Genomic DNA, 23,304 nt, shown 5'->3' with positions numbered 1-23,304 from the left:
TAGGTGATATAAGGAGGCAATCTGAATGTAAGCAGTGCAATGCAAGAGCAGTTGCCTGCAGTCTTAGCTCAGTTCAGGTTCAGTACCAATTCTTCCTATGTTACCATAGAAAACCCATCCAAACCCTCACAGTGCCTTGAGGCTGAATTGAAATTGCCAGTGGTCGACTCAGTAATGCTGAAAATGCTCCGTGCATCACTGCTGCCCTTTTTGTTTTTTTCAGAATGGTTGCCACATTCTGAGTCACCCCTTAAAATCTTTATATTCACACTGCAGCACTCTCAGGAGTGAGAATAATTCAATTCCAAATACATTCTGTTTTAGCACATAAAACCATGAAACACTAACACTGTTTCCTGCACATTATGGACACACACCTCTGTATTCTGCCTGTACTCGTCCCCTCCAATCTGCTCCGTCTCTTCTTTCTATTCATCTATCGATGCTTGGCTATGGTTACTGCGTTCTGGTCTGGCCAGAAGCTAATCATGCATCCCACAGGCTCAGCAGGACTTGGGCAATCTGAGGGCAGCACATTACCCTACACATACTTTAGTGGAGTACAGCAGCCTGAATACCATGTCTGCAGAGAGAGAAACCACTGGCGTTTGGCCCGTCATCTGCTTTCGGCAGGTTTTTGGCTCTGTAAAGTAATTTGGCTCTAATGATTCCCTTGTACATGTCATAATTCATCAAAGACTCTTGTGATAGTCATAGATACTGTGTCATTAATAACCTGCTTCCTAAAGAATAAGCAATAATAAGATTCCAACAAGAGACGTATAGGTAAAGCTTTCAATTCAGATATGACTGCACTAAAACACAAACGTGTAGAACCAGGACAGCATTAAGATTTGACGAACTAGGTCATGAAATAAGAAAACGCTGATGAAGTGGATGTTAATAAGCTGCCTATGGGTGGATCAAGCCTGTAAGTGAGGTGAACCTCCCTGTTTCAGTGTGTGTGTGTGTGTGTGTGTGTGTGAGAGAGTCAATTGCTGAAGCGGCTCATAATGAAACAAAACTGGATGTTTACAGTTTGCACAGAAGGCAACAGATGGATTAGTAAAGTATTTATACAGTAATAAATAGTAATCATCCACTTACCGATTCAAGATATATTTTTAATTATATATTCAATTTCAATAAAGATCTCAAAATTTATATCACAGCACTAAAAAATGATATCAAAGATAACAATGTAAAATATTCCCAGTTTCCATTGTATATTCACTCAACATTGTTCCCTTGAGACTGAAAGGACGACGTCTTCTGAAGTGTGTCTCTCTGCAATGAAACAGACTTGGATGATAATAAATGCAGGAACTGTCCATGGTGCTTACCTCCATCTCTCAAAGCTGTTGTTTTTTCTCAATAATCTATTTGTGTTAGGGACATAATGAACAGAGTTCTCCATAATTGCCGGCTGTCAGCCCAATGGACGGACATTAAAGGTACAATGTGTAGAATTTAGTGATATCTAGTGTTGAAGTCGCATGTTGCAGCTGAACACCCCTCACCTCACCCTCTCCTTCCAAACATGAAAAAGAACCTGTTGTATCCTTTAATTGTCATAAAAACTCAAAAGGTGTTTAGTTTGTCCAGTCTGGACTAATGTAAAAAACATGGTGGCCTCCATAGAGAAGATCCCCTCGATGTAAATATAAAGTATTTAAATATAAAGGACCTTTTCTGGAGTAAAGAAAACTACAATTCATACAATTTAGATGAAGCGAACTAGTGAAAACATCATGAGGATTATTCTACATTAAATATCTGCCAATAGATCCCTTTCACCTAAATCTTACACACTGGACCTTTAAACCATTTCCAACTACTAATGTCTCACTGTTTCACGTCACATCACAATTCGTTTTATAATCTTATAATAACTGTATAACTAAACTCTAACTGGTGAGGGACTTACGTTATTGGCCATCTGGATCTTAAGTTATTAGAGAAATAAAATGAGCGAACAGCCCCCCTCACAACGCTGATTTTAAGATGAAACTGCTTTATTCGGAGTATCTGGTTTCAATCACCTGGTCTGTATCTTCTGGTCAGAATAATTTAGCAACCCATAAAAACCTCCTGAATCATACACATCATAAATCCTTGACCTGAATCCTGAATCTTAACTGAAAAAAAGGAAAACAAATGGAGCTAATGTTGGACGTCTCTTGGCTAACAGCCTGCAGACCCACCTGGTGTCCAGTATCCTTCAATTCCCCTTAAATTCAATCAAGCTGCACCAAATACCACACACAGATATCAGTTACATAAATTGACAAGCTTTTTTCATCAAGATCCATGAATTGTTCTCTGGGAAAATGTTGAAAATGTCTCACACAATGGTAAAGAAAATAAAATTTAAACAATCCCCTCGATTCAGATCCGCACCAAAATTTAAAGGATTCTCCCTGAACTAAACCACATCCTTCCACCAAGTTCCATGGTAATCCATTCAGTTGTTTCCTTGGTGGAAGTAATAACCAAAAGTCCTAGTTGTTACGCTTCCATCCTAAACCAATTGCATTTTAGTGGCCCAGTATACAAGTATCAACGAGTCAATTTCACAGGAGAGCATGAAGACGACTGTATAAAGGCAAACTGTCCCGAATATCAGCCAAATAAATCAATCTTCAATATTTTGATCCATTTTCTACACTGATTATCTTGTGCCTGGATCCAGAGGACTGGAATCAATCCCAGCATGCACTGTGACAGGTTACACCCTGAATGCTCGCACACCGACAGACACAAAACACAGTAAAAGCTGTTCAGCTAACCTGCATACACACAGACACAGGGAGATAATGCTGCACAAAGGAAGAGAAAAGTCAGTTCTAAATATGGAGGTTCAGTGGTGCACATAGTTAGTGTTTTTGTTTGGGGGGGGGGGGGTAACAACATTTGTAATCCTGTAAAAAGCGTATGTTTCCACTATTTAAAGAAATCAATTCTGTTATTACGGCACCAGAATTTCTTGCAACACTTCAATTGATCCAATCAATACTCTTATGGTACTTAAACAGGAGTTAGAATCTAATAGCATCAGAGCTGGTCTGGCTTCAAAACACAGGCTTTGTTCGATGTAATAGTCCAACCCACTTTGAGCACAGAGATGAGAGATGAATAACATGTTTGCAGTGCTGTTTTGAGAGTGACAAGAGAAAGGCGGAACTTGAAAAGAGGTTGGGAGTGCTAATGAGCCTTATTTTAAGAACACAACGCAGCTATGAATATTTAACAGCTCGTCTCCTTTATGTTCCACCAAAATATAAAGTCTGATGAATTCACCACTCGGAGTGAAAAATTGTCTGCATAAAGCTGCCCTTGCCGGGATGCCTCTGCATTATATTTTTGGACAGTTTTTTATGGTTGCTATAAAACAACACCTCTACATTTCTGTAATTCTGCACTAATAGTGTTATTTCTAAAATAAGTGGCAGTACACATACACACACAGACACACACATACACACACACACACACAGGTATCGACATGTTGGTTACTGTGACACAACCCAGCAAAAAAGGAAAGAAAAAAACAAATAAGGCTTTAAAGTCTGTTTTGTGCTTGAAATAAAATGAGTCAAACATCAGCTCACTCACATCTTCATTTATCCTTCATGAAAGTGTTCCGTCATTTATTCATGAAAAATGATGGCTACTCAAATAACCTTTCTCCACACGTCCAAAGAGGACAAGTTTCAAGGTAGTAGGAAAGAGACTCTGCAAGGTGCCGAGTCCCATGGAATCACTTTGTTGCCAGGCAACAGCAAGGGCACCAATCCTTTTTCAGGAAAACAACTTCACTGTCCGCGATAAATAAAGATAGAAGGAACACACCATGAACCTCTTGAGCAGGGTTAAGTCTCTGGGAATAACACTCGGCAAACATCAAGTAGTGCGGCTGCAAAGGCCAGAGAGTTGTTTATGTTTGGTAATTAGACTCTTTACTCACGCAGAGCAATGCACAGCATATCTGCAAGTTTCAAAAGGTTTACACAGTGAGAAAAGGCTCATTTCACACAAAATGATGCCTAATTAAGACCAAATTGTGAATTGATGTAAAGAAAAATCTGAATTGTTGTTTTTGCTTAATAATTACGTTCCCTATTTTTATGCTCCGCGGACACTCGGAGATGGGGTATGTATGCAAATGCTACATTCAGGCTGTGTCCTTGGTTTTCATGAGGAAAATGTGAGCAAACACCCTCAGAACACATCAAAAGGCTACTAGACTACTAACAAAAGTAGCTAGGACTCCTTATCAAAGACGTCTGGCTTTATCTCATTAAAACAGGCACGGAAGACAGGGAGAAAAAGCTCCAGCTCCAAAGGGAAATGAAACAGTTTTGCCCGTATTTGCTTTGTTACTTAGCTAGAAAAAGCTCAAATTAATTACTCTCATCTTCCTCACTCTATTCATTATTCTGGCTGTAAACACATTAGTCAAATGAAATGTCTCTGTGCGCACCTGGGTTTCTTATCTTTTTTGGGCTGTGGACGACGCGGTGGTTTCGGCTTTCCAACATGCTGCAAGCTGAGTATTAAGGAAGCCCAGTCCCATTTGCGGGATATGGTACCTGGCACCTCCTCTACCGATAGCCGCCTCCCAGGAAGCCTTAATGTATGAGATTTGTCAGTGTCAATTTCCCAGCTAATCTCTCTGGTCCACCTCGCTACTACCTCTGCTGCCCATTCATTGTGTTGCCCTGTCTCCACCTGCTCCCACTATCCCACGCAGGGTAGAGAGGCAACTGGAAGTCGAGGAAAAGGAAACGCATCAGTGGTAACTGACGCTGCAGCAACCAGCAGGGTTGATACACATCCAGAGAAAACTGTGCAGGTTTTATTCTGAAGGTCTGAGTCCTAGCTCATTATAAAACCCTGAAAATAAAACAGACTATCAGAAGTCAGATGATACAGTGGAACATATCGAGCTATAAACATCACTTTTAAAACCACAGTGAATATTATTGCTGCTGATGAACAAGACTCATTTTTTGTATAATATGAGTGTAGAAATCCAGACTCTCTGACAGGAGCAGGTTTGTTATCACAGATTTTCCCACACGTCCACAAGTTGATTCATGCTGACAAAAACTTTCCTCTACTGAGCATAGCTCAGAAAATTATTCTGTTTTTGATAAATAAAGAGAAAAATAGAAGAAATATTATTATGCATTTGAAATGCAGTGTTTCCAATATATAAATATATAAATCCCCTAAAATTGTCCATGATCTCTATAATATCATTATAAAAAAGGTGTAATCTTTAACTTTATTATAAACAACTATGAATAAAAAGAAAGCACTAATACAACCAAATATATAGAACTCGAATTACGTTTTCATATCACCTAATATATACTCCAATATCACTTTGTCTGTGAAAGGCTCGTATTGGCCATTTCTTATCATTTCTTATAATGTTTCAATGAATTAGAATATTTTTTTAACTTAATCACAAAACATCCCCAGAGACAAAGGAATGAGATGACAACATAAGTACGTCCTTACTTTCTGCAGGATAATCTGTTACATTTCCACAGTTTGGTCACATCCTTCTTCGACACGCGTATATATTAGGGTGTGTGAGATGAGAGAGAATGGAATTTGCTTATTTAAGGTTAATATTTTTGTGCCTTTCAAATGTATTTTTTGAAGTAGATGTTTTTGGTGATTTAATTATTTTCATCTTATATCAGAACATTTCATCCCATGTCGATGGAGAGGATTGTGATAATACTGTGACATAACGTGGTGAAGCATGGCATTGTAGAGTGACACGACAACAAGGTAATGCAGAGTGCTTGTTCCACTCCTAACAGTGTCAGAGAGCTGCAGTTAACCAGGTTCAGCCACAGTGTTATTCAACGCTCTGGGTCTCCAACACAAAAGAGGTTAAAAACTGCTTAACAATAGAGGAGGAAAAGCTTTTTGTTCAAAATTAATTACTTCTGAATAGCCAGTGTTAACTACTGTTTTAACAGTCAGGAAATATCATCACTCAAGAGCAGAGGAAGTATTTATTTCAGCAGCAGACTGGAATTTGGCAAAGAGGAGATGTAATTTGCCTTCAGTTCTGTAGTAAGCAAAATGCAAATTTAGGCCACATTAAGAAAGCCCATATTCTCTGCTCATTACTGTTAGACGCTGGCACACCGCAAAGCCTCTTGGCCAGTAACATTAGCCTTCAGCATCTCTTACTTAGAATAATTCAGCAAAAATCGAAATGAAGACTGTGAATTACAATAACCTTAGATATCATAGAATGACATTCAAACTTTACCACCTACAAAATGAAAAGTGGGAACATCCTCCACGCGTGAATATAAACTATACGTTTTTCAATTATTTATTTCATTATGCAACATATGCAGTTTACAAAAAGCATTTGATTGTGTTGAAAGAACTGTTGGAATTGGGAATTAAGTATATTTGAGTTTTATTTTTTGTGTAAATACACATACTAATATTTTTGGTTTATTGCTTGTGTCACTGTGCTGATGTGTAATATCTTTTCAAAAGCAACAAAAAATGTTTTAAAGAGGAGTGAAATGAGATAGTCTACAGAACTGTAATGACACAGGCAGTGGCCTGAAGATTGATGACCTGCTGCAGCTGAAAATGTGGCTGACAACAAGTAGAGAGGAAACACTTTGACATTTTGGGAGCTTTACAGGTGGATTATAAACTTTTTGTCTCGCCTCTTCGATGCTAAGCTAAGATATTTAAGATATTTAGCTAGGGTTGGTAGATTTATATACATAATAGCATTTAGAGTGTGTGTGTGTGTGTGTGTGTGTATATCTTGCAGTATCTCAGTCTCACCTTGACTTTAATAGTATATCTGGCTGCTTTCCATTAGATGCGTAGGATCTTAGGGCGTCTTCATGTGGCTCGCATGTCCCTGCAGTGTGTCAGCTACAAAAACAAAAAGAGGACAACATGACAAAATGTACCAAAATATAGGTCGTTTTATTAAATGAAAACCTCAATGTGTTTCTGATAAACAGGACATTATGGACATCCCCATGTGAGTCTTTGCAGCCACATGTGGGGCTTAGCATGGCAAAATACAAACTCTGCACTGTTGTTTTCTTGCACTTTGAAGGATTTATTTTCATTCATTTTTTATATTTTAATGAACAATCTTGTTAAAAACATCACAGTAATGACAAACGTGACTGTTTAACCGCATTATTCCACAAGTAGTTTAACATGGAGGATCCTTAAGGTTAGAGACGGAAGAGACGACTGGTTCAGCCTTTTTCCCTTATAGTATTTATTTGTTTGACGTCACGGTTCACAATAAAATATGGCACGTCTGAGTTCGATTGTTGAACGCCGTGCTGAAATGAGGCTTTGATAGCCATTTTTCTTATCATCATATTCCTATATGGGTTATTAAAGCCCAGTGCTGTGCATAATATCTGACCTGTCAATCTAATTCCTTCAGCTGAGGACAAATTGAGATTAAAGTAACTTCAATTCATCAGCCTATCATCAAGATTGTACAGTAATGTCCTTTTTAGGAATGCATGGCTGTAATGTGTCCAAAAATATCTGAAATCCTCTAAGATAAGTGAGTTCTGGCAGCCCCGCTCTGTGCTGTAATTTCAAAATCTTACTCTGCGTGGCAAATTGATTTATTTCCCACTAAGCATAAAACCCATCAATTCGCTGCATATGACATTATGGCTCGTTCAAGGCTGTCTGGGGAGAAATTATCATGCTCGATGATGTCGACGAGTTAAACCCATAGAACAGATGTGCGCCTGATGCTGAATTCAAAGCACAATGAAACATGTCGCTTCAAAGCACAGCGGACTCTCCGGAGACAAACTGAAGGTACAGAGCAGCGCTCGGCACAATTCAGGAAGTCTTCTACAATTCAGAGGAATCAATTAAAGAGGAGCTTTAATTATGTATTGTCCAAGCTGTGCTGGTGATCATCTTGTGTGTCTGAAAAATACATTCAAATGACATCAGTTTTCCTGTCCAGAAAGAAACTTCTTCATGATTTTGAACAGAACAGATATAGATCATCTTTATAAGCTCAAATGTTTAGTTCATTTTGACAGTGTTACATTTTCACCCAGCAGCAGAACTGTCTTTTATTTTTCCCTCTGCCATTCAAATCCAGCATTAGTGCTCAGACATGTTGGACTAGAATGAGCCAAATGTGCTTTTCAAAGATATTAAAACGGATTGATTTCCAAGTGCATATGTTATAACATTATGTTTTTCTACATTTCCTCCTCATTCATATTATGGTGATAAAATCACTGCAGCTTTATGCTGTATATTACTATATAATAATGCCACTAAATTGCTTTGGGAATTGTTTTAATGGGCTAAACAACAGTTTTCCACTAAAGTCCTGAGCCACGTCCAAACTAATGTAACCCTAAGATTGTGCTGCAGTAATAAACTAACGCAGGCCTGAAAGCTGACCCTGGAGACATGATTATGCTGTTTTAGTAACCCATTATAGCAACACTGTCGGTGAAAAGCATCATAGCAACAAAACCTAAGCATGATTACTGAGGACATGTAAACTAAATGTGTGAAAAGCCACAAACAGCAGATAAAGCACTTTGGAAACATTTCGCTATTTTCACACAGTGTATAAATTAACATTTAGCTCTGTAAAGGTCATTTTTACCTTTTCAAGCTGCAGTAATTTTCACTTTCCATAATGAAAAGCAAATGATGTGAAGACGTTGGAGAATCTTTTGATTAAAACTATTTTAAAGGGAGTTTTCTCATGGCTTTATTACTATCCTGCTGACAACACGTATACATGCATATGAGTTCCACATATTGCTGACAAACTGTGAACCTGTCAGGTATTAGCATGATAAAGGGAAAAACATTAACGCAGCATGCCTCACACTCAGGCTTAATTCATGTTTCCCCTAAAATAGTAGAAAATATTATCAGTGTTGTTGTAAACACAAGTACAAATCCCTGCTGTTATGGCAGCCATACTGAGAGACTTGTGATGTTTCACAGTCATTTCCATTCCACAGCCGGCATTTGCATTTGTTTGATTTCCAGCAGCAGTGTGCGGTGTCTCTTTGTGCAACAATAGAGACACAAATAAATTAAGATCCATCCTTCCTGGCAGAGATTATTTATCTCCCTACTCAAGCTGTCTGAACTTCGAAAACACAGCTTCAACTTATTCATTGCAATTCCCATACCCATCGCCCACTGCCTTGACAGTAAAGATTACAGTGTGCTGTATGCCTGTGCATGTTTCTGTTAAATATCACTCTCATAGAGCAGCTGATAACGGATGTGTTTAGCCTACTTTGGCGAGCAGATGCCAGATGAATCATTGTAATATATTGCACGCCTATAGCTGTAACCCCACTGCTAATCCTTCTGCAGAAAATCAATTTTTCACATTGGCTCCGACTGCCCTCAGGAAGACAAATCACAAAAGTAGTCAAAGCAGCGATCAGAATCAAACAGACTGGAAGAAGATGGAACAGAGTGGAATGCCTAGTGTACAATCTGTAACAAGTTGCTGCCAGAATGACAACGTGCCGTTTTACTCTCATCAGCCTCTTGAAAAGACAAACAGGATATGATTAGGATGATTAATATGAACAGAAGACAAAAGGCCAATAGGGTGAACACAGCTGGAGATAATGAACGGATTAGGGGGTGATTCACTTATTCCTCTTTTACATCAAAATAAACTGGTATATGCAGGTTTATTTAATGTGGGTTAACCATTAAATAACTATTAACAACAGGTTATCGTTAACCCTTACTGTAAACAACAGGTTACCGTTAACAGGTCCACTTATTTCCGCATGAGTGGAAAAAGTCACTTATTGTGAAATAGTCAGGTGCGGCGAGAAAAATCTTTCGCAAAATAGAGAGAAGGATCTGTAGTGAGCAGATGAGCACTGACCCAATCTGACCCACTTTTCCCTGATTTATGGTTTATGGTCCCTCAGCAGACACAGCTTTGTTCTGGGGGGTCATAAATCTCCCGCACCTCAGAGCCGATCAGCTGACCCTCCAATCCTGGCAGCCGGCCCCTCGCCGAAGCCCCGTCCGCCGGCTGCAGGCGAGCTCTCAACACAAAGCAGAAATCACCCGAGCCACAAGCGCAGACCAGTTAATCACAGTGAGCAGACAATGGTATGAAATAGAGCCAAGCGAGCCAGGCAGGCGATTCATCGCGATCGCTAAAGCACTCAAATGGGACAGCTGAGGTTTACCTGTTTGGTAACCTCTGCTCTGAGCGCGGGGGGAAAAGCTTTTTCCTGAAAAGTGAAATGAAGTTCTCACTGTTTGAAGCAAGCCAGCAGGAGTGCGAGTGAGGAAGACAGAGCTGTATGGAGGTGAAAACACAAACATGACACAATGACACAGTTTTGCACTTATGCCTCCTGCCATATTTTAAAGGGGTACATATCATAATAATTATGAGACACGTTAATTGCCGTGATGAACAAAGCAGCAGCAACTGGTGAGATGGTTAAGAAGTTGGATAATCAAAGAGGTAAACATTGTGCACCCGGCTCAGCAGGTACACTGCTGCAGGGTGGAGAGCGCTGTGTGTCTGCGATGAGTTATTTCCAATGGATCAGACGTGGTAACATGTCCCACAGTCAGTGGCAAGAGAAAGATGGAAGAGGAAAAACACAGGACAGTGTTCGATAGGGAAGGATTGGTGGTGGTGCTGGTGGTGGGGCTTGATTTGAAAGGGAGGAGAGAAGCAGCATGAGAGATGGAGGCTGCCAGAGAGGAGTCAGATATTGCTCCACTAAGACATCAGCTTGGAAAATAAACACACACAGGAGCAGCGTGCGGAGAGCAGGAATCCAAGAAGGGAAGCATCGCCTCTCACAGCAGCAGCAGCAGCAGCAGCAGCAGCAGCAGCAGCAGCAGCAGCAGCAGCAGCAGCAGAAAAGAAAACCTGGCACACTCACCTGCCCACAGCATTTGAACACATCTCAGTCCTGTTACTGTGTGCGTGTTGTGGGGGAGCTCTGTGAACGCCACCAGTCTAAGATCTCAATGACTCTTGCCTCTCAGTAAACTGGGGATGAATGGTCACCGTAAAAGGCAGTGAGTGAGTACAGCCCAGCAACCAGAGTTTTTTTGTTGTCCCACTCCTGCGCATGGATGTTCTTTTTTCTCTCTCTCTCTCTTCCCCCTCCTCTTCACTCTCTCGTTTATTCGCCTATACTCTCTGAAGAGCAATCCCCCCACACACACACACACCTCCCCCCACAAATCCCATCGCGGCCGCCCCCTTTATCCCCCCCAAGCACAATTCTCCTTGCCAAGGTGCCACTGTCAGTTTCTGAAAAACGCTAGACTCTCATTGGTTCTTTCCTCCACTTTCCGGTTTCCCTACCTTAAAGGAACAACGTATACCCCCCCCACCCTCTTTCCTCAACTGCAGCTCAAAAAGTGTGTGTAGTATTGTAAACTAATTACATTTTAGGGTCGAAGCAGCACAAACTTCCATAATTCATGAGCTCAATTAAAAAGGCGATGACAGATGTGTACCTGAAGAGCTAGAACTCAGGAAGCAGCAGAATTAGATTCTCTAGGAGACACCCCACTGTGTGTGTGTGTGTGTGTGTGTGTGTGTGTGTGTGTGTGTGTGTGTGTGTGTGTGTGTGTGGGTGTGTGTGTGTGGGTGTGTGGGGGGTGAGGGGGTGTCTGACATTCATTGACCTCTCCCGGGGACTGAGGAAATGCGACAGTGTCAACAGGTCTGTGCATGGCCTGTGACTGGCATAAATGGACAGCTCATATTTTTTTCGACAAAAGAGACGAGTAAGCAAGTTAAATAGAGCAGAGATCCAGCCAAAAGCTCTTGTACGAAGGTGATGTATCACCACGAAAATACTTTAATAAAAGTAATGCTTCTGTTTTGGCTTGAGAATGAGCCCAGCGAGGCTTTAAATTTCTGAGTCTGGATCTTTAAAACAACCTTCCAGCCCTTGAATATTCACCTTTTTTTGCTACAGTACATTTTACTGCTTCATTAAAATAACTTACTTCACATGCACCCATATGACATAAATAAAGACCTCTCCTATGTTGCCGTGTAACTCTGCCAGGGATTGGTGGGTTTGACAGTCAGCTCCTGAATGATGCATGCACCAGTAAGTGCCAAAAGTAATCATTAGTCTCATCAAGTTTTACATCCAGAGGCAGAGCAGCCGAGATCAAGTTGGTACCTGTTTTTTTTCTTTTTCAAATCCGTCACTGACTTTGAAATCTCACTGAGTAGTGACGCAGGGTCCAGTTCTTTGAGCTAACTCGGACAGACAGAGAGTAATGAGTTGATTTACTTCTGTAGGAGGCTTGTCACAGAGGGTGGTACAACTCCACACACGCTGCTCTCCAGCCAGTACCACAGTCATTTTCTCCACATCGACAGTCAAAAACCCAGAGCATGAGCCTCGCCACTGACACACAGCACTTTTTTAATATATTTATATTTATAATAGATGAGACGAAACAGAAATGTGAAGGGATCAAGTTTAACATCCTCTCATGGAGCAATAGACATTTTAAATTCAGCTGTATTTTAGCAAATGATGAGAATTATTAACGTGTTTGGTCAATGTATTGGAAATGATTATATTTTTATTATTTATTTTATTATATTTTTTATACTTTCTTTTGCATATATATATATATTGTGGCTAATATCCACAACAATGCTGCGCATACTCTTAAATCCAAGTGTCAAGTAAGTATCTTGACAACAGTGTTGTTCTGAAGGAACATTTCAAGTCATAGCCATATAATTGCATTACTTACAAGAAAGAATATTGTGAAACAATGTTATCTGCTCCTGTAGAGGCCACAAGTCTGTATGGAATCAACTGATTTCAAGAAAACAATGTTTTATTTGCAATGTCAAATAGAACTACTGCACTACCCACAATCCTCAGGTGTATTAGCAACATTCCTCACTGGTGGAGCTCACTGTTACCATATATACTATACAGTACATTATGTGAAGCACTCCATGCATACATACAAGATACAGACCACAATATGTTGAAACAATATTTAAACAACACATTTAAATTGTGTGTGCTGGAAGTCATTGGAAAGGGATGGTTCTCAATGGTTTATGGGATGTGTAGTTCCTCCTAAAATAACTATGTACATGTGATGTTGATCACAATAGTCACTATACATGTATAAGCCTTTCAGACAGTCACACTCTGAAAATGATTCCTAGCTTTAAGTATCCTCAGACGGTTTTCGAGACCAGGCTCCCGACAGCCAGAGAATCAGCACCTCTACATATTGTCTGAGCACCTGTGTCGCCTGAAATTCCTGTGATAAATCGGTAACGACAATGAGCAGCTTCAGTCGCAGGTGCATCATTGGAATTACTGTCCCAAGGTGCCTTGAACAAATGCTGACTTTTGGAATTTGTACTTTTGTCAATCTGAGTTTTCAGTGAAGTAATTTTAAAGAGCTGGATGAGAGCTGTTCACCGTGGGACTGCAGAAGACAAAATATCAGCGCAGACAGTCTCAAATTCTGAGGAACAATTGGAGGGAATCCTTGATAGGGTCGGTGTTGACTGAAATCTCTGCTGCTCTACATTCACCACCTGTATATTCTAGAGGGATTTGCATATGAAAAGAAAGAGCCACCCTATAACTCAAACCTTTTCTGGACAATCCCCAGTTAAATCTGATCTGGTGAAGCAATATTTCAAAGACAAAGCAAAGATATATGTGTAAAGTGTTGACTTTTCTTTAGTTTCTCAGCAGCAGCTTGTGGAAATAAAACTCCTTTGTGATGAGAAATAAATAAATAAATCCGGCAGGCAGCCTCAGTCGCCTTCAGGTCCTCATCTGTAATGTCAACCTCAGCACAGCTCCTCTCGCTGATCAAAGCCGCTCCATGCCTTCATCAACAGCTGGTGTGAATGGAAAAAAAAAGGAATCTCAATATGGCATGGTTATGCAACCTTTTTCAACCAGCCCTCCACCCCATTCTCCAAACAAGTATGGCTTGCCTTTAGTCTCTATTTCAATGTCATTGATGCATATTTCATAAGGGAATCCACTGTCCTTTGATTCTTTGGCACTTTGGTGCTGCTGTCTAGCGATCCATTAGCTCCCATTATGGGCTCTACAGTCCTAATTAAAGACAACAAGGAGACTCTTATAACTCTGTGTTGCGTTGTATATAATGGCTCAGCCTTCCTGACTACACCTTAGCTAAGAAGATGATGGTCTAATAATAAAAAAAAAAAAGGTAAGTTGCACTTATATATTGCAATTACATGTAGCACTTTATAGTTTGTTTTTTTTCAAGCTTATGTACTTACATGACTGCTGCTGTTCTGGGTTTGTATCCTCATGGTTGATGCACTTATTGTAAGTGGCTTGAATAAAAGTGACAGCTAAATGAAATGTAAAGTGTCATTCCCAAAAAGGGCTGGGCAATATGGCCTATCAAAATAAATGTTTCATGACAGTTGGTAAAGATAATTATCATGATATATGGCACATTTTTGGACTAGCCTAGTTTAAGTGATGAAGATTGAGGTTTTAAACATCTTTATTGGCAGAGAATGCCAAATACTACATTAATTATTATTATGGTTGTCATTATTGTGTTATTTCTCTTCACGGTGCTTAAAAAATACATAAGCATTATATTGATTATATTAATATATATTAAACTTGTGTTTTTACTAACACCAATTAAACTTGTGTTTAATTGGTGTTAGTAAAAATCACACTGCCTTAATTAGTGACATTGTTTTATTGCCAAGCATTAATTTCAAATGTCGAGTTTGGATATTTGTTGTTTTGACCTTCACTTTTTTATCATTTACATTGAACTACACCTATTGAAGTATATTGTTCACATTTTTTTGTCAATTAATTAAACAATGAATCAACATTAAACTGCTGTTAACATGGCACATGTAGCTTCAGCCTCTCACAGTATGTGGAGCATATGAAGTGGATCAGTTGTAAGTCAAATATAAACAAATGACATCAAATACTGTTTATTGCTCAGTGTTACTATAAGAATCAATTTAAAGTAGTAGTAGCATGCATGGCATGGCATGGCAGCCAGTTTTTAGTGACACTGAAATCATGGCCCTGGATCATCCACTGTGCAAGATACAGATTTTGTATTTTTTTTATTGGTGTTCTCTAAAACTTCTGTCTCCTCACCAACACAACTGACATGAAAGGAATTTCACTTGTTCTTCAAAAGTGCAAACTAACTTTAAAAAGGACATGTTTGAACTTTCAGTGGGTATGTAAACACGTCAACCCACACACACACACACACACACACAAACTAGTATGTAGAAACCACTGGAAAACATTTATATTAACTTTGAGAAAAATGTCCCTTTAATTCCAGTAGTGCATGCTGTGCTACCATAGCAGAACGACACAGCAGTGATACATTATTGATTAATGAATGGAATCCATACACAATGATGAAACCATTAGAACAGACATGTTTTTGTGGATGGGAAAGTTGGCAGTAAATGGTACGAGTGCAGCCATTCTTTGCTTCTAATGGGCAGAAAGTCACATTATGCTAAATGAGCATCAGAGGGGGTGACGCTCAGGGAAAATAGCCACAGACACAGAAGATGAAGCAGGCAAAGCACACTTCAGTGAGTTTAAGATCATTCCACTTCAAAACACAAGGAGACTTAATGCTGCTGTAAAGGCAACTCCTTCCCTGTAATGAAGAGTAGTTTGCAAAGCTGAGGGTTTTTATTCAAACCCTCTTTTGGTTTAGTGCTGTAACGCAACAGTTTCCTATTCTCCTCTTTTTACTGCGACAAACCAATAATTTTTACACTCAAAATAATAATAAAATAACCCCACCTGTTCCCCACTGCATCAAGTTTCATTGAATAGTGGAAAGTAACATTCTGGGATATTTAACAGTATAAATAGTACAATGTGAGATGTGTGTATACTCTGACCAACTGTCCAAAAGCAAAAAATACTAAATTGGTCATTACTCTGCATTACTCACTACCATTGCTGCCCGACTTACTTGGGTGACATGGTGGTCCAGTGGTGAGCACTGCTGCCTCACAGCAAGAAGGTTCTTGATTTGAATCTGCCATCTTTCTGTCTGGGGTTTGCAGAGAGGTACTCTGGGTTATTTCTCTGACAGTCAAAACCCAGACAGGTCAGGTTAAGTGGTGAATCTCAATTCTTCATCTGTGTGAATGCGTTGGCCCTGTCACAGACTGGAGACTTCACCCAACGTCAGCTGGGATTGGCTCCAGACCCCCCGCGTCCCTCAAAGGGCAAGTGCTACAGCTAACGGATGAATGGATGGATGGACTTTTCCCCAGGTCACAAACCTTTCGTTAGACATTACTTTCACATTGTATTTCAGCTAAGATACTCACAAAACTGCGGAACTATTTATTTTGTTTGCATAATATAGACATTGTGTGTGTTTGCAAACATAATTTCAATCCACAAATCTGATGATTCTTCGAGAAACGTTCAGCCTAAGTGGGACCACTTTGGATCAAAACATTGCATGTGCAGAAACTAGATAAAATCCTCCAAGGACAGATTTACCAACTGAAAGTCATAATAGTAATACAAATAGCCAAGGCAAAAGCACTCTCTCGTTTTTCTGTTGTTTCTTTACGTTTAAAGAATCAGTCACTATTTACTTCAATTGTATTAGATTTGGCTGAACGCTGTTTACCCCCGACACTCCAGAAGTGTTTTTTGGACTCAAACACTTCACCCACCCCTCTATCCCCATAGTGGTGAGTAGATAATGAGTGAATTTTCATTTTTTGATGAACCGTCCCTTTCAGTTCACTGTGGGTGTTTTGAGTAGCTGTACTTGGCTTTTGTCCAGCCACGATGGAGAATGAACTTCTCACTGTGCTAAAGAAGAATGGAGAAGCCACACCGGAGAAGAGTTAAAGCTCCCTGTCTCTACCGAGCAGCAAATCAAACACTAGGGAACAGTGAAAGAATAGATGAAGTTATGTTAAAGAATGTTAAAGAGTGAAATTCCCCCAACAGCTATATTTATATGCCTGGCTTCAGCTTTTTCTTTTAATGGACAAAATGGCTCCAATCCTGAAAACAATGACTGTAAATAAAGATGGGTGACCCCCCCTCCCTGTTTTTTACATCCATTCCTGCCAATCAATAGATATGTCATATTATTTCCAACTGATAAATATTGAAAAGAAATATTTCGATGCAGCAGTATCTGCTACAGTGATCTCAGCCATCTCATTGCGCTCACGGGTCGGGCCTAATTGAGGCAGCCTGAAGTATATATATGCACAGCTTGATACATCTGTGGAGGTCGGGCTCTGTGGGAAAATTATAAATACTAAAGCCAATCAATAAAGTGCATTGCCTAAGGATTGGTATGAATAATTTCCTTACACATTAATGTAAGAAATATAAAAACAGGTTTTTACAGGTTAACAAACACTGTTTTCTATTCAGTAAAGTAAACCAATGCTCTCAAATGTTAAATCTCTTCACAGCAGCAGGGAATAATTTGATTAAAAACCATCTAACACTGGTGAAGTACCAGTTTTTAATGCTTCAGTTGTCAAAACTCTGTGCTCTTAATTTCATTTCTTCTGATAGGGCCATTGTATCCAGGTTTGATCCCGAGCTCTGCTCAATTAACTTCATATTATTCACGGAGGCACGGAAACTACAACCCAGTGCTAAGATATTGACATGTAAATGGGATGAGATGATTAACTTATTGTGCTGGATTACTGCATAACACTAAAGAACCATAGAAATGTAAGAGTTTAATTACAGTGCAATGGAACACTAAATTATATCAAGTAGATAAAAGATGATGCACATGACACACGCAGATATGTAAATATCCCAAGGCTGTTGGCCCAAGCTCTTCGTGTATGTGAGGGATCATCTTGGATTTTAACGTAACCCTGTTTTGTAGCATTGGCATTTGGTATAACAAAAATGTGCATTGAAAGTATTTGATAATTATTTGGAACATCTGTTTAACAGTTTTCAAAAGTGTTAGTAATAGCTTTATAATTTTTCTTTCTTTTTCTTTATGATTTTTTTCAACTTTGATCAATTGTAGTGTTTCGCTTTCGGATCTGTGCCAAATTGCACACATTCATAAATATCCGTCCTTATATCAGTTCTTATATCTGAATTTTTTCATCAACATCCGTGAATTCTTCTGATGCATCAATGAAAGTGTTTACCAAAAGCCCTGTTTCAAAGTGTTTAAGAAAGTGAGGAAGGAGATCCACCCCCTGATCTGGATGTGCTTCAAAATGAAATGGATCCTGACTCCTACCACACCCTTTAACCAAGTTTCACTGTTATCCATCCTGTAGTTTTTGCAAAGTCCTGATAAAAAAACAGACGGACAGATGAATGTAGACAAAAACATAACCTCCTTAATGGTAACAAACAAGAAAAACTTTTCTAAGTAAGAGTCTTGCTCTCCATTAGTACAGAATTAGATTCTGAAGACAATTGCATGTTATTTATAGCAATGCACTTTAAATAGTAAATGATTCAATTAAGTGAAAATCTAGGTGAAATTGGAAGAAAATGGATCTAACTATTCACTAACTGAATTAAAAATGAATGATGAGTCTCTGTTGATTTCTCAGGATCAACTGAGTTAAATGAAATTAATTCAGGAACAACTCAATGACAGATGCTTCCATTCAAAGTAAACTCAGTTATAAGATGCTGGGTGCCTGACAACAAGTGATTCTGTCTTCCTGAAGAAGGAGACATCTAATGCGGAGCATACGGTGCTGAATATTACACCCAGACCCCTCCTCTCTCCTCGCTTAATAAACATGGTATTCAAGCTTTGCATCACGCTGCTCACTGAACCAGCTAAGCACTTGACGGCAACATCAATGCATCTGACTGTGTGAATATACAGTCTGGATTTATGCCTGGAGTGTTTCAGCTCCTTCCTCTGCTAATCTTGGCATCGGTGCTAAGCATGGTGTAAGTACGGTTCATTCTTTCACCCATTCAGCCAGGCAGGAAGTCAGTAAGTGGTGGTTCAGTCAGCGCTGGCATTAAGATTTCTCTTCACGGCGGCTGAACATAGACCCGAGCTCAGATCCACTATCACTGAAGCAGCCTTCATTCTCTGACGCTTACGCCTCACATCCTTCGTGTCACAGCAGCGCTCAGCAGCCACCCGATACATTCCGGCTGCCGAGGCATTCGTGACCTGAGTCACCTCGGATAATAAACATGGTAAGATACAGGCGGGGTGTCGGGGGGGGGGGGGGGGGGGGGGGGTGCGGTCAACAGGCAGAGTGACAGATATCTGTAGCATTTGTCTTAAGCTTTTCTCAGAAAAATCAAGTGAGTGGCTGCCCAGACTACCTGAAGAGTTGATGATTTAATCATGCATGTCAATCAGTGAGATCATGGTTATTAGCACTCACATATGAATCTGTCCCAACTCTCATCCCTCCTACCTTAGACAGGTCTGGCCAATCACAATCACTCATCTACAATGGGGTGGGTCTCCTACGGTGACTGATGGAGGAGGGTAGCCGAAGCACCTTTGTTAACAACCAAGCCGGCGGCAGCCGATATGCAGACATCTACTGAATCCATCATTGAAATCGTACTCAATTGAACTTGTTAAACAGCTTCTGTTTTATTAAGTCATATGAAGTTATAGATTTTCTGAACAATTTACAAGCATAAATGTTTTCCTCAGATAGACAGTCTCATCTCGTGAGCTTTAACTGCCGCAGAAATAAGCCTGCATGTGATTCCATTCAAAAAGTATAAAGGATTAGAGCTTTTTGTGGGTCTATGTTCCGCCTGAGCACACAGGGTCAATAGAAGCTTCTTCTTCCTTTTAAGAAAAATGACTTTATTTAAATTACTGGTACAGTATGAATGAAAGTGAAAGCATGAGTCATTTAATTTAGTAGTCGAGTCATTTTGCTGCTGGGAAATATTGTTTGCAGACCCTTGTGCTGCAAACTCAGACTCAGCTGCACAATCGTATCCGAACTGTGCAAAAAATACTGCACATGGACAGAGCAGATGAGATTCTGCTCAAAGCGTCAATGAGGTGGTCTGTAGTTTGCAGGAGTGTTTGGCTTTCATATGTGAATATATGCAAATTACTTTTTCATCACAAATGTGTAGAAGATAGTATAGACGGGTGTAAGATAGAGCCCCAATGGTCTTAATTAGTTTTATCTTTTAATGCTGTCCCTTAAAAGCACAGTGAAAAAAAAATTCTGCATCCGTGTGTTAATTGTTCATCAATCATTTGCCTCATTGTGTGTTTTTAAAAATTAATCTCAAAATTCCACTCCTCTGTATTCCTGTAAAACGTGAAAATATGCAACACTGTACGACATGAAAATCGAATTTATCTATTTTGACTCTTGGTGACTTTCTCACCATAGAAACAAAGAGCAGCTGGTAAACAGGTGGCAAACTTTCCTGACCACTGCTGCTGACGACTGGGGCTGAGTTTCCTGTAATGGGACCTTCAGCTCGTGCAGAACGAACACAGTTGGTTGTGTCGCAGATGGGAAGCCAGTGAGGGATCAGCTCCCCCTGAAAGCAACATTGGTGATGTGTTCACATAAAGCGTTTCAGTATTTTAACAGCAATATTTCTGTCAGGTGGGTTCTCATCAACGTTTAAACTGAAACTCTGAATTTTACAAATGAATTCAGTATTGATGCCAATTTAGGGAGTGATTTACCCACAAAACAAAAACAGCTGACCACTGAGGTATCTGTATTTTTCCGTGGAAACCATTGAATGGACTGTAACACAGACCCATGGAATCATAGAATGCTGGTGTCTATTTTCTGATAGATGGATAGTAATATTACAGATTGTGTAGTCAGGAATTTCCTACTACCAAATAGATTTAAGGCAAACAATGAGTAGCAGAGGCAGCCGGGAGCAGAATGCAACATTGTTTTTTATCACACTGGTGAGCTGTCCTGCTTTCCTCCTATTTTCTGTTGTGGGAATCAAATCTGCTTCTTTGGAAACAGGCTGTCAAACTCAGAGCATCACTGCCATTACACAAAATACATTTTTAAACAACGAAAAATGCTCTCCACCGTTTTACTGACTCGTGTATGTCTTTGCAATCTGTCAGTAAAAATGAATTCATTCCAATTAACAGCGGTTGCACAGAGCGCTCTGGTAACAAGCTGAGGCTCATAGTGGGAGACTCGCCCCTCGGTGACCCCTAATGAGCCAGCAGCCTCCTGCCAGAGGAAGCCCGAGCTGCTGCACTTGTAATGAGCTGCTCCTTTTGCTACAGGCCTTTCACGTGAGCCATGGAGCTGTCACTCGCACCGCAGGACATGAGCGGCCCTGGCAGATGATGCAATTCTACAGCGACTTTAAGGACAATGCATGCCTTCGGTGATGCGTTACCGTTATACTGTAGTTTCAGGGTCCGTGAAGTAAACTCGTGTCAGAATTTCATTTCATGTTTTTCTCTTGATGGAAAGAAGCTGTTTACGTTTTACGCATGGAGTTGAAAAGAGCTAAAACTGTGTTTCTCTTTTCTTTGCTGCTTTGATGCTCAGAGGACTGGAGTGACTGAGGATGTAGGCCGTAGGATTATGGGTTATGGGATTGAAACTTAAAACTAAAACATATTTTCAGTGTTAGTCCACCCAGCAGCTGTTTACTCAGTAGAATAAATCATTTTAATGGTTTAGTCTATAAAAAGTAAAAAAAAATGGGGAAGAGGACCTTCATAAGATCCGACAGCCCAAGGTGACATTTTCAATTACCAGTAGCTTGTTTGGTCCAGAACCTCAAAGTCTTTCATTCATAATTTTAAACAACAGAGCAAATCATCATTCTGTATTTGTACACTGAAAGCATGCTGCTGTTTTCAAATCTATTAACTATTATATTCTGCATATACTTCACAGAACAAACATATGCCGGAGTGGTTTTTCCAGAGAATAAGTCAGATGTATTTACTCGGCTGAGATCCATGTTTCTCTTCGATAAACAATGACTCCAGCTGTTTTTAGTTTTTCACTGGAGCTATAATGTGCTTACAGATGTAGTTAAAGATCCGGACACTCTTCCCCGTCTGACTCTGCCTCGGTTGCTGGTCTAGAAAGAAATTGGATTCATGCTCTGTGATTGTGACTTATTGCATTTTTGATCTTATCAGACACGCAGCCCCACATGCTGTGACGTCTGTGCGGCGAGGCAGGCTGCGATGTGCACAAAGTTCTGACTCGGTGACACACTGCAGAGCAGGATGGATACAAACACACAGAGGAAGAAGAGGAAGAAGAAGAAGAAGCGTGCTGCTCCTGTTCTCCCTGTGCCCACGTGGCCTCACCTGTGCGTCCTTCAGCAACAATCACATCAACTCCTCACAGCAGCACAGTGGTACTCACCTCCACATCAGCACAGTCTACTGCAGGGGCCACATGCAGGTGTCAGCGGGGGAGTAGCTCTCTCCTTTTCTGTCTCTTCCTCTTGTCGGTCACCCTGGCTCGGACACCGGCTCCGACGCGCTCCGCGATCCCGCACGACTCCCCAGACAGGCGGGCACGCAGGCGCTGCTGGAAATGTCTGCAGCGGCTGATGATGCGCCTCCTCCCCGCGGTTCTCCCCTCTCGATCCGCTTTGTTCCTCGCCCTCAGCTCTCACTGAGGATTTCACGGGGCATCGCTAGCTGTCGAAATTGCTACCACATCCCTAAGGTACCGTGACTGGTTGACGCTGCGCTCCGGTCTGCTCTCTCCTCCGCTCCGCTCCTCCCGGCAGCAGCAGGCGGACAGGAGGGCGGTGCGATCGGATTCGTGCGCTCCAGCGGTGCATGCGTGGCACGGACGGTCAGATCCCTGGTTCCACCTGTCATTGCAAAACCAAGTGCATCCTGTTTCAAATAAAACACGAAGACGAGGCTGTAACCCTCAAACCCAAGGGCGCTAATAAGATTTTTTGGGGGGACCAAAGAGGGGTGCGGAGCTGTTTAGGCCCCCCTTCTGTGAGTTGATTAGTTGGGGTAAAAATAATTGGTGAGGGTGTTTTGGGATGCCATGAGTTTGGGAGAAAATCGTATACAAAGTCTATAAATGTTTCGTTTATCTACCAGAGGTACTTTTCACATTAACAACCTAAAGTCATAAAGAACCCTATCTCAAATAAAGACACTTTAATATGCATTTAAAACATCATTAAATCTATTAAAATGAAATCAACAGCATGCAAAAATAAAAATGACCGATTA

General features: G+C 40.4%; 1 protein-coding gene across 4 annotated transcripts in view; it reads right to left on the bottom strand.

Moving 5' to 3' along the window:
- mgat4c (mgat4 family member C) overlaps positions 1 to 22,990 on the bottom strand; it is a 101,611-nt gene extending 78,621 nt beyond the window's left edge. Inside the window, exons 1-2 of one of the 4 annotated variants that reach the window (XR_011243488.1) lie at positions 22,466 to 22,990; positions 6,844 to 6,936 (exon numbers count right to left, since the gene is read on the bottom strand). The gene's annotated coding sequence lies outside the window, so the exon portion shown is untranslated. Of the gene's footprint in view, positions 1 to 6,843; positions 6,937 to 10,970; positions 11,180 to 22,465 lie in introns of those variants that run through there. The other 3 variants (XM_069528770.1, XM_069528771.1, XM_020078527.2) reach the window with 3 other exon arrangements.
- Positions 22,991 to 23,304: the final 314 nt, after the last annotated feature.

This window comes from Paralichthys olivaceus, chromosome 7 (genome assembly GCF_024713975.1).
Source record: "Paralichthys olivaceus isolate ysfri-2021 chromosome 7, ASM2471397v2, whole genome shotgun sequence".
NCBI lineage: Eukaryota > Metazoa > Chordata > Actinopteri > Pleuronectiformes > Paralichthyidae > Paralichthys > Paralichthys olivaceus.
Note: the sequence above shows the minus strand (reverse complement) of the source record. Positions and strands in the feature narration are given on the sequence as shown.